Source organism: Oncorhynchus tshawytscha, linkage group LG11 (genome assembly GCF_018296145.1).
Source record: "Oncorhynchus tshawytscha isolate Ot180627B linkage group LG11, Otsh_v2.0, whole genome shotgun sequence".
Taxonomy (NCBI): domain Eukaryota; kingdom Metazoa; phylum Chordata; class Actinopteri; order Salmoniformes; family Salmonidae; genus Oncorhynchus; species Oncorhynchus tshawytscha.
In genome coordinates this window covers 31,254,557-31,268,263 of record NC_056439.1, presented here as the reverse complement: position 1 = coordinate 31,268,263, position 13,707 = coordinate 31,254,557, and positions in this window count along the sequence as shown.

The window sequence follows — 13,707 nt, the reverse complement described above, 5'->3', positions numbered from 1 at the left end:
AGACCTCATGTGGCTGGAGTGTGTCAGCAGTTCCTACAAGAGGAAGGCATTGATGCTATGGACTGGCCCGCCCGTTCCCCAAACCTGAATCCAATTGAGCACATCTGGGACATCATGTCTCGCTCCATCCACCAACGCCACGTTGCACCACAGACTGTCCACGAGTTGGCGGATGCTTTAGTCCAGGTCTGGGAGGAGATCCCTCAGGAGACCATCCGCCACCTCATCAGGTGCATGCCCAGGCGTTGTAGTGAGGTCATACAGGCACGTGGAGGCCACACACACTACTGAGCCTCATTTTGACTTGTTTTAAGGACATTACATCAAAGTTGGATCAGCCTGTAGTGTGGTTTTCCACTTTAATTTTGAGTGTGACTCCAAATCCAGACCTCCATGGGTTGATAAATTTGATTTCCATTGATAATTTTTGTGTGATTTTGTTGTCAGTACATTCAACTATGTAAAGAAAAAAGTATTTAATAAGAATATTTCATTCATTCAGATCTAGGATGTGTTATTTTAGTGTTCCCTCTATTTTTTTGAGCAGTGTATATTAAAATGGACACTTACCACCCTGCGCATTGGTCCTCCGATCCTTCCTACTACTCCTCTTCGTCAGAGGAGGAGGACAATCGTTACAGCTATTCGATGCTAATGCAGTACGCCACAGGATGTTTTTGTGCAGTGAACCAAGGGCTATATCTGTTCCTGGTTCTAGATTGATACCTATCAGGATTATTTGTGAGGATAACATCGAGAAGAGTAGCATTTTCTGGGTTTTTGGAGTCATACCTTGTGAGACTAGTGATAATCTTAGAAAAATGTAGGGAGTCCCATTGCTTTAGGACTTGGTCAGGTGGTTTAAGCATTTCCCAGTTTAGGTCACCTAGCAGGACAAATTCAGACTTAGTGTAAGGGTCCAGGAGAGAATTTAGTGCAGAAACAAACACTGTAGGTTTTTGTGTTTTTTTGTGTGTGTGACCACTACATCCAGGTGTTTTTATCAACAAAAGAGAATTAAATGGAAATTAACCCTAGAAGGCAAATCACATTTATTTTCTATGCAAACTTTCTAAATGTTGAGAAATCACTGGACACGTTAATGGAAACAGCTATTGAGTTGGTCCTTACAGGCGTGGTGCTCATGTATTGAGCATGGCATTTTCAGATGAGTTGATTTAGCGAGAACAGTTTGGATGCAGTTACAGTACACAGAGACACAACAAAGAGGGACAGGCGTTAGCCATCTAGCCATCAGTGAATGAGCTCAGCCATCTCGATGAGCCTGTAATGCCCCCATTCTCTCCGAACGGTTGCAGAGTCATCAAGCAGCTCCCGTGTGTCCGCTGAGAGAATGAGAGAGTGAGCAAGAGAGAGAAAGAAAGAAAATAGGTGTGTGACCAATGGCTATGTGGACCAGGGCTCTGAACATGTGCAGGGGGAGGAGGAAGAGGATGCTCGTTGGCAGGATATATTAACCAGTCTTACAGATTTCCTCTCTGAGTACATACCCCCACCAGTACCACCACCACTGCCAGTGTTCAAGCTCTGGTCCGACTATTAGCATTCATTTGAAAAAGTTGTAAAAAGGAAATGATGGTCCGTTTGCAGCTGGGGCCGGTGTCATGTTTGGCCCGCGATTTCTCGTCAGCGCCTTCAGAACCTCTCCATCTTCATCCTAATGAGGGACGGGATACACCGCAACAGCAAATGGGACAGTGACGCGTCAAGGCTGGCTATGGATCAATATCTTTTTGACAAGAGATAGAGAAAGGGGAAAGAGAGAGATGAGTATGAGAGTAGCTCTACTCGAGTCCTTCTGCTGCGTTGCACAAAGCCAGTGAGGCAGGTTTGGTTGTTATTGACCAGGGTTTTATTCTAACTGAGGAGATGGGGACCTCACAGAGATACATCACTTGGAGGAATCACATGAGTTCTGTACCTGTGTGTACCTTGTGAGTTTGTCCTGTGATTCTGTGTACGAGAGGAGAGATTAGGGTATCTGTGTCTACTGTATGGTGAACATCTCTGGTTTTAATGAGTGCTTGTTCCAGTAAACCTGTAACTAAAGGGTAAAAGCATAAATTCCCACTTTTTAATAGAGCACGAAAGCACAACTGAAGCACATTAGCTCAGCTATATATATATATATATATATATATATATATATATATATATATATATATATATATATATATATATATATACCCAATAGGAACCTCAGGTTAGTCCTGACTCCTAACGACTCTGCCAAGCACTGTGGAATGAACAGCCATTAAAATAAGAAGTAGAAATGTTCAAATGAAATATCAATTAGGCCGTAAGAAAAGGCCATAGAAGGCCAGGGTTACTTTACGATGAAAGGAGCTCAGTGCCAGCCCTATTGTTACAGACCTCAGATCAGTTTTAATTTTCCCACGGACAAACTAATTAGCTCATGTTACACTTCTATTCCCCTTGTGAAAACCTTTATCAGAGTCAAGTTTTACCACGCTGGGGAAACATTAATCTGAAAAGCTCCGTAAATATACATGATGATGTTTTAATGGGTCCATAATCATCGTAATAATCACTTCATATCCATAGATTTTTGGGGGAGTGATATTAGCACGTGCTCTGTATCATTCATGTGCTGCATCACTCCATTTGAAATGAGCTACAGCTGGTCATTGCAATCAGTTTCCACATATATTTATGTACACATATTTTGGATGAGTTCTGCTCTTGATAGCATAGGCATTGAAAATAATAATTCCCGCTGATGTTGGCTATTTCAGCTCTCAGCATTGGAAACAATAAGAAAACATAAATGTTTAATCATGGATGGGTTTTTCTTCACATTCTGACCTTCAGCCCATGAAATTTGCTCTCAATAATTCATTCTTTTCCGCATTTCCCCCTTATGGACCACACACACAAACGCACACACAAACACACACACACACACACACACACACACACACACACACACACACACACACACACACACACACACACACACACACACACACACACACACACACACACACACACACACACACACACACACACACACACACACACACACACAGTGCAAGTGGGGGAGGGTTTGAGGGGTATGAGTTGGGGGATGAGAGTTGCCTGCTGATGATTTACTTGGTTCTTCACTCTCAATTATATATTGGATTCCATCCCCCATAATTTTCTTCCTTAGCATCTCCCACATGTAATATATCCAGTACCGAACTGCAGGACGGAACAGAAGGAAGTACACATAGCTGCAGGAAGTAGGGGTGCACTGGGCCTTTACTGGTATTAGCGGACCGATGTCTGTAGCACGGCAACAACAAAAGAATAAGCATCTCCGCTTTGGCAAAAAAAGTTAGGCCAGCTGTATAATTAATTAAAAGAGCACAGTATCTTGCAGGATTCAATAGTTGGAATAGTAAGAGTTGTTGCACTGTCCCTTTCTCTGGGATTGTCATTCTTTTTGCTGGACCCCAGGAAGAGAAGCAGCTAATGGGGAGCCATAATAAATACAAATACAAATACGAATGGAATCCAGAAAGAACAAAACCCTGTCTTCAAACATTTACATCTAAAGGTGCAAAGTTATGGACAAAGATACAAAATATCCACATCAAATTAAATATTTTTCTTGATCAAATAACATGGAAAGCAACCACTTTTTGTGCAGTAGTAATTTACCATCCTTACAAACAACTTCATGTAAATATACATTACTGTATTGTACATAGGCTGGTCATACTAGGGTTGTGGGTTTGATTCCCATGGGGGACCAGTGCGAAGGTGTATGCAGTACTGTAAATTGCTCTGGATAAGAGTGTCTACTGAAAAGGAATGAATAGACCATTTCAGTTTTCACATAGAAATAAGAAACTGGAAAACACATATCAAGAAAGTACTATTAGATTAACTTTTTTGTTACGATAATTATCAGACTTAAGTTACAAACGCTGGTAAACACTCAAATACATTTAGTTTATTTCCAAAAGTAGTGCAATGGGCCTTTACTAGTCCTATATTACATATAGACGTGTTCAGCGCGGGCAAACCCCCCACACACACACACAGTTGGCAAAATAATCGCAGCACCCCCACCCACAAACTACTTCCCACGGCTATGGATGTACTGTACCTCTATCTTACTAGAAGTTATTTTCCTCTTACAGGTATCAGCTTCCTGCTACCTCTGACCTGACTATTCCAGAGTCACACAAACAAAATGTTACACCAATACATAGTTGTGGTTATGGAAACAGCCATCCCACTGGGCATAGATGTCAATTAAACGTAGATTCCACATTGGTTCAATGTAATTTCATTGAAAGTACGTGGAAACAACGTTGATTCAACCAGTGTGTGCCCAGTGCGATGTCTTTGTTTCCATTGAATACTTTAGACGTACCTCTTAAACCCTGTTCCTGGAGAGCTGCCCTCCTATAGGTTTTCGCTTTAACCCCAGCTGTAACGAACCTGGTTCAGTTTATCAACCAGCTAATTATTAGAATCAAGTGCACTAGATTATGATTGGAGTGAAAACCAACAGGACAGTAGTACTACTATCACCTCTACCTTCAATCAATCTAGCACTACCATCCACCTCTACCTTCAGTTAATCTAGCACTACCATCCACCTCTACCTTCAGTTAATCTAGCACTACCATCCACCTCTACCTTCAGTTAATCTAGCACTACCATCCACCTCTACCTTCAGCTAATCTAGCACTACCATCCACCTCTACCTTCAGTTAATCTAGCACTACTATCACCTCTACCTTCAGTTAATCTAGCACTACTATCACCTCTACCTTCAATTAATCCAGCACTACCATCCACCTCTACCTTCAGTTAATCTAGCACTACTATCACCTCTACCTTCAGTTAATCTAGCACTACTATCACCTCTACCTTCAGTTAATCTAGCACTACTATCACCTCTACCTTCAGTTAATCTAGCACTACTATCACCTCTACCTTCAGTTAATCTAGCACTACCATCACCTCTACCTTCAGTTAATCTAGCACTACTATCACCTCTACCTTCAGTTAATCTAGCACTACTATCACCTCTACACCTCTACCTCTACCTTCAGTTAATCTAGCACTACTATCACCTCTACCTCAGTTAATCTAGCACTACTATCACCTCTACCTTCAATTAATCTAGCACTACTATCACCTCTACCTTCATCACACTACTACCTTACAGTTAATCTAGCACTACTATCACCTCTACCTTCAGTTAATCTAGCACTACTATCACCTCTACCTTCAGTTAATCTAGCACTACTATCACCTCTACCTTCAGTTAATCTAGCACTACTATCACCTCTACCTTCAATTAATCTAGCACTACTATCACCTCTACCTTCAGTTCATCTAGCACTACCATCACCTCTACCTTCAGTTAATCTAGCACTACTATCACCTCTACCCTCAGTTAATCTAGCACTACTATCACCTCTACCTTCAGTTATCTACCAAATGCAGCACTACTATCTACCTACAGTATATTATCTACATTTAGATCGCAGATTCTGCTTTCTCACTCTCATTCATCCACTACTGTAGGCTACAGTTCTGTTAGTCAGTCATGCAGCTAAAATGTGTGTGTGTGTGTGTGTGTGTGTGTGTGTGTGTGTGTGTGTGTGTGTGTGTGTGTGTGTGTGTGTGTGTGTGTGTGTGTGTGTGTGTGTGTGTGTGTGAGAGATTGCGTGCGTGTGTGTGTGAGAGATTGCGTGCATGCTTGCAAGTGAGTGTCTGTGTGGGCTACTGCAGTGTAAGTTTGGAGGGTTTAAACGTGAGTTAAAGAAGGGGCCAATTGTAGTGATATACAGTACTGTCAGTAGTAGAATGAGAATGAGGAGAGCTTCCCCATGTTTTCCCTGCAGTGCCTGTTATATCTTCCAACTTTGTACCCCGCAGGTGAACTGCTACCATTTACAGCTGCTCTGTGTCTCTTTACAACTGTATAACAACCCCACCCCTCTGCTGCACTCTGCCAGTTGCCTGAGGGAACAGGAGATGAATATACTTTAACAATGACTTGTGGCTTGGTTGTAATTCACTCAGTGTTGTGGCAAGATCTAGAAATGTGTAGTTCTGTAGAATTAACAAAAAATGCTAACATCCATTGGGACTTGTATGTGTGTGTTGGTTAATGAAGAATAGAAACACCGAAAATAATAACTAATCCACAGCCATGCATAATTGAGATGGCAACGAATAGCTGTGTTTAGACACACGCACGCAAGCACACTTACGCACTTACGCAAGCACACACACATACACACACACACACACAAACACGCACAGAGTCTCGAGGTGCACAGGCTGTGCTGATCCTTGAGCAAATTCCGGTGATTGAAGTGAGAAGCATGAGGCCATCTTTGATGCATAATTCATGGTATCAGACTAACATCCTGTTCCTCTCAGTTGGTGATGCCCCCTGGTTCAACTGATTAAGAGAGCTCAAGTTCATAAAGTCTAACACTAACTAAGCTGTGAGTTTCCCAGATCCAGATCCACTGGGTTTACTGTAATTGCTTCTCCTTTTATGCTTGTTTGGTTGACATCCTATGAACCCATTGTACATCTCTATCAGTGTCAAAACATATCACATGTAAATCAACTCCAGAGAAACTGTGACGGTTGCCATTGATCTATACACATACAGTTCCATACCAGACCAGTGAGATGAGAGTCTGGCAGTCTGACACATTTGTATGTGTTTGAAATTTGATCCGAGTACCTGTCATTTCTATAACACATCTCTACTACAGTAATCCCTTTCTGAATCTTGAGCATGGCAAGTATATTAGATATGGGCTTTAAGTAAATGTTTGGAGGAGAAAAACCTCATTCCTACAGTATGATCTAGGAATACTAAAGGCAATTTAAGATAGATTGTCATGCAGTTCCATACTGAAACTACACAAAGCAGTTATTTTATGTGGATCTGTATTACAGGGTTGTACAACTACTGTTGATTTTATAAAAGTAGATACCTTACTTCTAAGGTGAGACTTAAATCTACTGCTGATTTAAATGTAACCATGGAAAGCAGTAGCAGAGACAGCTGCTCTCAAGGACTGCAGCAGCTGAGCATCCCTGCAATATAACAACCTCTCAGACTGATTTACAGAGCTAGGAGAATTAGCTGTGTCTCTGCAGGTTTACAGTTTTTCATCTACTTCCATGACATTTAGAGAGCAACAGAGGTCTGCATGGCAAAGCATATATCTTGGCTCTCCTCAATGCCTCCCTGAAGACCCCTATAATGTCCCTGGGGAGTGAAATGCCACTGGACATTTAGGGAATTGAAGGGAATCTGATTGTTCATGGTTCATGTCAGAATAGAATAGTTAAATAGTTTTATAGAATAGTTCATATCAGAATAGAATAGTTCAATAGTTCAATTTAATAGTTCATATCAGAATAGTTCAAGCTGTGACATTATTACCTCATTTACTCTGTTAATGCTCCCACTAACCCATCTACTCTGTTAATGCTTCCATCAACTCATCTACTCTGTTAATGCTCCCACTAACCCATCTACTCTGTTAATGCTTCCATCAACACATCTACTCTGTTAATGCTCCCACTAACACATCTACTCTGTTAATGTTCCCACTAACACATCTACTCTGTTAATGCCCCCAGTAAAACATCTACTCTGGTAATGCTCCCACTAACACATCTACTCTGTTAATGCCCCCAGTAAAACATCTACTCTGGTAATGCTCCCACTAACACATCTACTCTGTTAATGCTCCCACTAACACATCTACTCTGTTAATGCTCACTAACACATCTACACATCTACTACTGTTAATGCCCCCACTAACATCTATCTAATGCTCCCACTAACACATCTAATGCCCCCCAGTAAAACATCTACTCTGGTAATGCTCCCACTAACACATCTACTCTGTTAATGCCCCCAGTAAAACATCTACTCTGGTAATGCTCCCACTAACACATCTACTCTGTTAATGCTCCCACTAACACATCTACTCTGTTAATGCTCACACTAACACATCTACTCTGTTAATGCTCACACTAACACATCTACTCTGTTAATGCTCCCACTGACACATCTACTCTGTTAATGCTCCCACTAACACATCTACTCTGTTAATGCTCACACTAACACATCTACTCTGTTAATGCTCACACTAACACATCTACTCTGTTAATGCTCACACTAACACATCTACTCTGTTAATGCTCACACTAACACATCTACTCTGTTAATGCTCACACTAACACATCTACTCTGTTAATGCTCACACTAACACATCTACTCTGCTCACACTAACACATCTACTCTGTTAATGCTCCCACTGACACATCTACTCTGTTAATGCTCATCTCGACTCTGTTAATGCTCCCACTGACACATCTACTAATGCTCCCACACATCTACTCTGTTAATGCTCCCATCAACACATCTACTCTGTTAATGCTCCCACTAACACATCTACTCTGTTAATGCTCACACTAACACATCTACTCTGTTAATGTTCCCACTAACACATCTATCTGTTAATGCCCCCAGTGTCTACTCTGGTAATGCTCCCACTAACACATCTACTCTGTTAATGCCCCAGTAAAACATCTACTCTGTTAATGCTCCCACTAACACATCTACTCTGTTAATGCTCCCACTAACACATCTACTCTGTTAATGCTCACACTAACACATCTACTCTGTTAATGCTCCCGCTAACACATCTACTCTGTTAATGCTCACACTAACACATCTACTCTGTTAATGCTCACACTAACACATCTACTCTGTTAATGCTCACACTAACACATCTACTCTGTTAATGCTCACACTAACACATCTACTCTGTTAATGCTCCCACTGACACATCTACTCTGTTAATGCTCCCACTAACACATCGACTCTGTTAATGCTCCCACTGACACATCTACTCTGTTAATGCTCCCACTGACACATCTACTCTGGATTGTTAATTGGACTTGTTCTGTCTTTTCTTGTTTGAATTTTTGATTATTTGTGTATTAGTATTGTATTTGCGAGACATTTTACTGCACTGTTGGATCCAGTAACATAAGCATTTCACACCTGCTATAACATCTGCAAATCTGTGCAATCGACCAATAAACGTTGATTTGATTTGGTGGTGTGTAAAGTCCATGCTACTTCCTCCAGGACTGGATCAATACTGAATTAGCCTCGCTCAATTATTCAGAGTTGACTTATGGTGGGCTCTCATTAGTGTTACACTACCGACTAACAGCAGGCGGCCATTTGAACTAAGGAGAGACCTGTTTCGCTAAACAGGTTCTGTAATTTATACTGTGGAGACCAACATCATGCCTAAAACTACCTCACTGACAATCTGCTTTAATCCATACTTCAGTATTCTAGATGTTACATTGCAGCATGCCTTTGCTGGGTTTTATTCCAAATCTTTGTCCTCTTTTGTTTCTTTGTCTATCCCAAACCAGCAGGCTAGGCCAGGCATAAATTAAAGATGACACACAAGGAGTGAGAGGACACCAGTGTTGATGGTGGTGGTGGTATTGGTGGGGATGGGGCAGCAGCAGGAAGGAAATGATGTCACTCACAGAGTAGACAACCTAGTTCTCCTCTTGATCTCTGCTGCGTTTCCCTGAGCCATCTGTCATCCCACTGATGACACCAGGTCATTATCATCAGGCTGAATTTGTGCAGGTTCATTCAGATAAATAGACTTTTAAGGAAACTGCTGGAATGGAATGTGTGAGACAATGTTATCTGAAATTGAACTAGGAAGTCTGGGTGTAGGGGGGAGTTTGGTCACTGAATGTGGCTAATGTCATCAGGTGGAGATGGGATTTGTCGCCGGAGATAAATGACTGGGTGTAATTATGTGTCTTTATCAGGCTGAGGCAGCCAGGCGCTGCTACAGAACAGCTCTGCTCTCTCTGTCCTTGTCACAGCTCTTGAATGGCAGAGCCAGAAAGTGCCATGCCAGCATGTAGGGCCCAGTGGCACAGAGAGAGACAAGGTGCCTTTCAGGGAACTTACCATCTTTACACCACACAAAACCAGCCAGGGATTGTATTGGCAGATACTCTACTGTTACCTTTTCCCTTTCCTCCTCATTTGTCGTTGTGAGATTTTCATGTAAGGCTGATGACATCAGTATTTTTCCATTTTCTGGGACCGTTGTCTGTAAGGGATGAAGGCCAACGTTCTGTACACTACCTTGGAAATAATGGACGAGGCAGAGCCAAGTTGTCACGTTCTGACCTTTATTTCTTTTGTTTTGTCTTTATTTAGTATGGTCAGGGCGTGAGTTAGGGTGGGCAGTCTATGTTTGTGTTTCTATGTTTTTCTATTTCTGTGTTTGGCCTGATATGGTTCTCAATCGGAGGCAGCTGTTTATCATTGTCTCTGATTGAGAACCACATTTAGGTAGCCTGGGTTTCACTATTGGTTTGTGGGTGTTTGTTTCCTGTGTCAGTGTTTGTGCCACACGGGACTGTTTCGGTTTGGTTTATTTCACGTTATTGTTTTGTATTTCATAGTATTCAGGCTTTTCTTATTAAAATCGTCATGAACACTTACCACGCCGCATCTTGGTCCGATCCTTACTCCTCTTCAGACAAAGAGGAGGAAATCTGCCGTTACAGAAACACCCACCAACAGAGGACCAAGCAGCGTGGTAATGGGCAGCAGCAACAGCGGCCGAAGACACAGGACTCATGGACTTGGGAGGAGATTCTAGACGGGAGAGGACCCTGGGCACAGCCAGGGGAATATCGCCGCCCCAAAGCAGAGCTGGAGGCAGCGAAGGCAGAGAGGCGCTGGTATGAGAAAGCAGCACGGCGGCATGGTTGGAATCCCAAGAGTCAGCCCCAAAATTTTCTTGGGAGGGGAGACACAGGGAGTGTGGCGAAGCCAGGTAGGAGACCTGCGCCAACTTCCTGTGCTTACCGGAGAGAGAGAGGGACCGGGCAGACACCGTGTTATGCGGTGGAGCGCACAGTTTCCCCAGTGCGTGTGCATAGCTCGGTGTGGTACATTCCAGCTCCTCGTACCGGCCGGGCTAGAGTGAGCATCGAGCCAGGTGCCATGAAGCCGGCTCTACGCATCTGGTCTCCAGTGCGTCTCCTTGGGCCGGCGTACATGGCACCAGCCTTACGCATGGTGTCGCCAGTTCGCCAGCACAGCCCAGTGAGGCCTATTCCACCTCGTCGCACTGGTCGGGCTACGGGGAGCATTCAACCAGGTAAGGTTGGGCAGGCTCGGTGTTCAAGAGTTCCAGTGCGCCTGCACGGTCCGGTCTATCCAGTGCCACCTCCACGCACCAGCCCTCCAGTAGCAGCCCCCGCACCAGGCTGTCTCTCCGTCTTCTGCCTACAGGGTCTCCCGCCTGTCCAGTGCTGCCAGAGTCTCCCGCCTGTCCAGTGCTGCTTGAGTCTCCCGCCTGTCCAGTGCTTCTTGAGTCTCCCGCCTGTCCAGAGCTGCTTGAGTCTCCCGCCTGTCCTGAGCTGCTTGAGTCTCCCGCCTGTCCTGAGCTGCTTGAGTCTCCCGCCTGTCCTGAGCTGCTTGAGTCTCCCGCCTGTCCCGAGCTGCTTGAGTCTCCCGCCTGTCCCGAGCTGCTTGAGTCCCCGCCTGTCCCGAGCTGCTTGAGTCTCCCGCCTGTCCTGAGCTGCTTGAGTCTCCCGCCTGTCCTGAGCTGCTTGAGTCTCCCGCCTGTCCTGAGCTGCTAGAGTCTCCCGTCTGTCCTGAGCTAGGAACTGTCAGTCAGCCAGGAACTGCAAGAGCCGCCAGTCAGCCAGGATCCGCCAGAGCCGCTAGCCAGCAAGGAGCCGCCTGAGCCGCCAGCCAGGAGCCGCCAGAGCCGCCAGCCAGCCAGAAGCCGCCAGAGCCGTCAGCCAGCCAGCATCCGCCAGAGCCGTCAGTCAGCCAGGTGATGCCAGAATCGCCCTTCACTCCGGAGCTGCCGGAGTCTCCCACCTGTCCGGCGCTGACGGAATCCCCCGTCCATTCGGGACCCATGCCTAGGGTCCCCAGTCCAAGGTCGGTGGCGAGGGTCGTCACTTTAAAGAGGCCACGGAGGCGGGCGAAGAGGCGCACTAGAACTATGGTGAAGTGGGGTCCACGTCCCGCGCCAGAACCGCCACCGTGGACAGACGCCCACCCAGACCCTCCCCTATAGGTTCAGGTTTTGCGGCCGGAGTCCGCACCTTTGGGGGGGGTACTGTCACGTTCTGACCTTTATTTCCTTTGTTTTGGCTTTAATTAGTATGGTCAGGGCGTGAGTTGGGGTGGGCAGTCTATGTTTTTCTATTTCTGTGTTTGGCCTGATATGGTTCTCAATCAGAGGCAGCTGTTTATCATTGTCCCTGATTGAAAACCATATTTAGGTAGCCTGGGTTTCACTGTTGGTTTGTGGGTGTTTGTTTCCTGTGTCAGTGTTTGTGCCACACGGGACTATTTTAGTTTGGTTTATTTCACGTTATCGTTTATTGTTTTGTATTTCATAGTGTTCAGGCTTTTAAAATCGTATTAAAATCGTCATGAACATTTACCACGGCGCATCTTGGTCCGATCCTTACTCCTCTTCAGACGAAGAGGAGGAAATCTGCCATTACACATTTTTCCAAGGTAATGTACAGAACAGAGATGTTTATGCAGCATATATCAAAGAAAACAATATGAAAGCACACATTTACCGGTGGAAATACTTATTTTTTGCTGATATTTTCATTTTTATAAGCAAATTTATGCTTTCTCATCTTTTGGTTGCTAGAGACGCAACCCAGTCTTTCATTCAATTAGTTCGATATTTACAGATGCGACCCAATCGTTTGTTCTTTATGTTTCGTTGCCATGCTCGCTGGCAACGTTCCTATCCATTGCTTTCTAGCTAGCCAGCTAGCTGCGGCTAACAGTCACTTCCTCTGCATTGCATTCATTTGGATACATCCATAATAATGATAATGCCCGATTTTGCCTGGCATTGGTAGAAAAGTTTACCTAATTGTCAGGACACTCTTCAACACTAACAGTTAATTACGAAGAGATTGCATTGCACATCAAACACTACACTCTTAGAAAAAAAGGTGCTATCTAGAACCTAAAAGGGTTTGTTATATGTCCGAACCCTTTGAAGAACCCTTTTTGGTTCCAGGTAGAACCATTTTGAGTTCCATGTAGAACCCTTTCCACAGAGGGTTCTAAAAGGGTTCTACCTGGAAACAAAAAGGGTTCCCCTATGGGGACAGCTGGAGAACCCTTTCGGAACCCTTTTTTTAGGAGTGTTGCTAGCAAACCTGCCAATATGAAAAACAAATTCAAAAATATAATTTGCTCAAAACAGATTAGAAACATGCGGCAGGATTTGACAGCCACAACAAATTCATGTTCATCAATATTCCGTTCACCAGCTCCGAAGGTCTACGTCACCAGCCTTCTAGGTGTCACTGAACTGGATCATTACCTCTCTTTCGAATTGTCTGAGATCCCCAACGATTGGAAAGCTGCCGCGGTCATCCCCCTCTTCAAAGGGGGAGACACTCTAGACTCAAACTGCTATAGACCTATATCTATCCTACCCTGCCTTTCTAAGGTCTTCGAAAGCCAAGTTAACAAACAGATCACCGACCATTTCAAATCCCACCGTACCTTCTCCGCACTACAATCCTGTTTCCGAGTTGGTCATGGGTGCACCACAA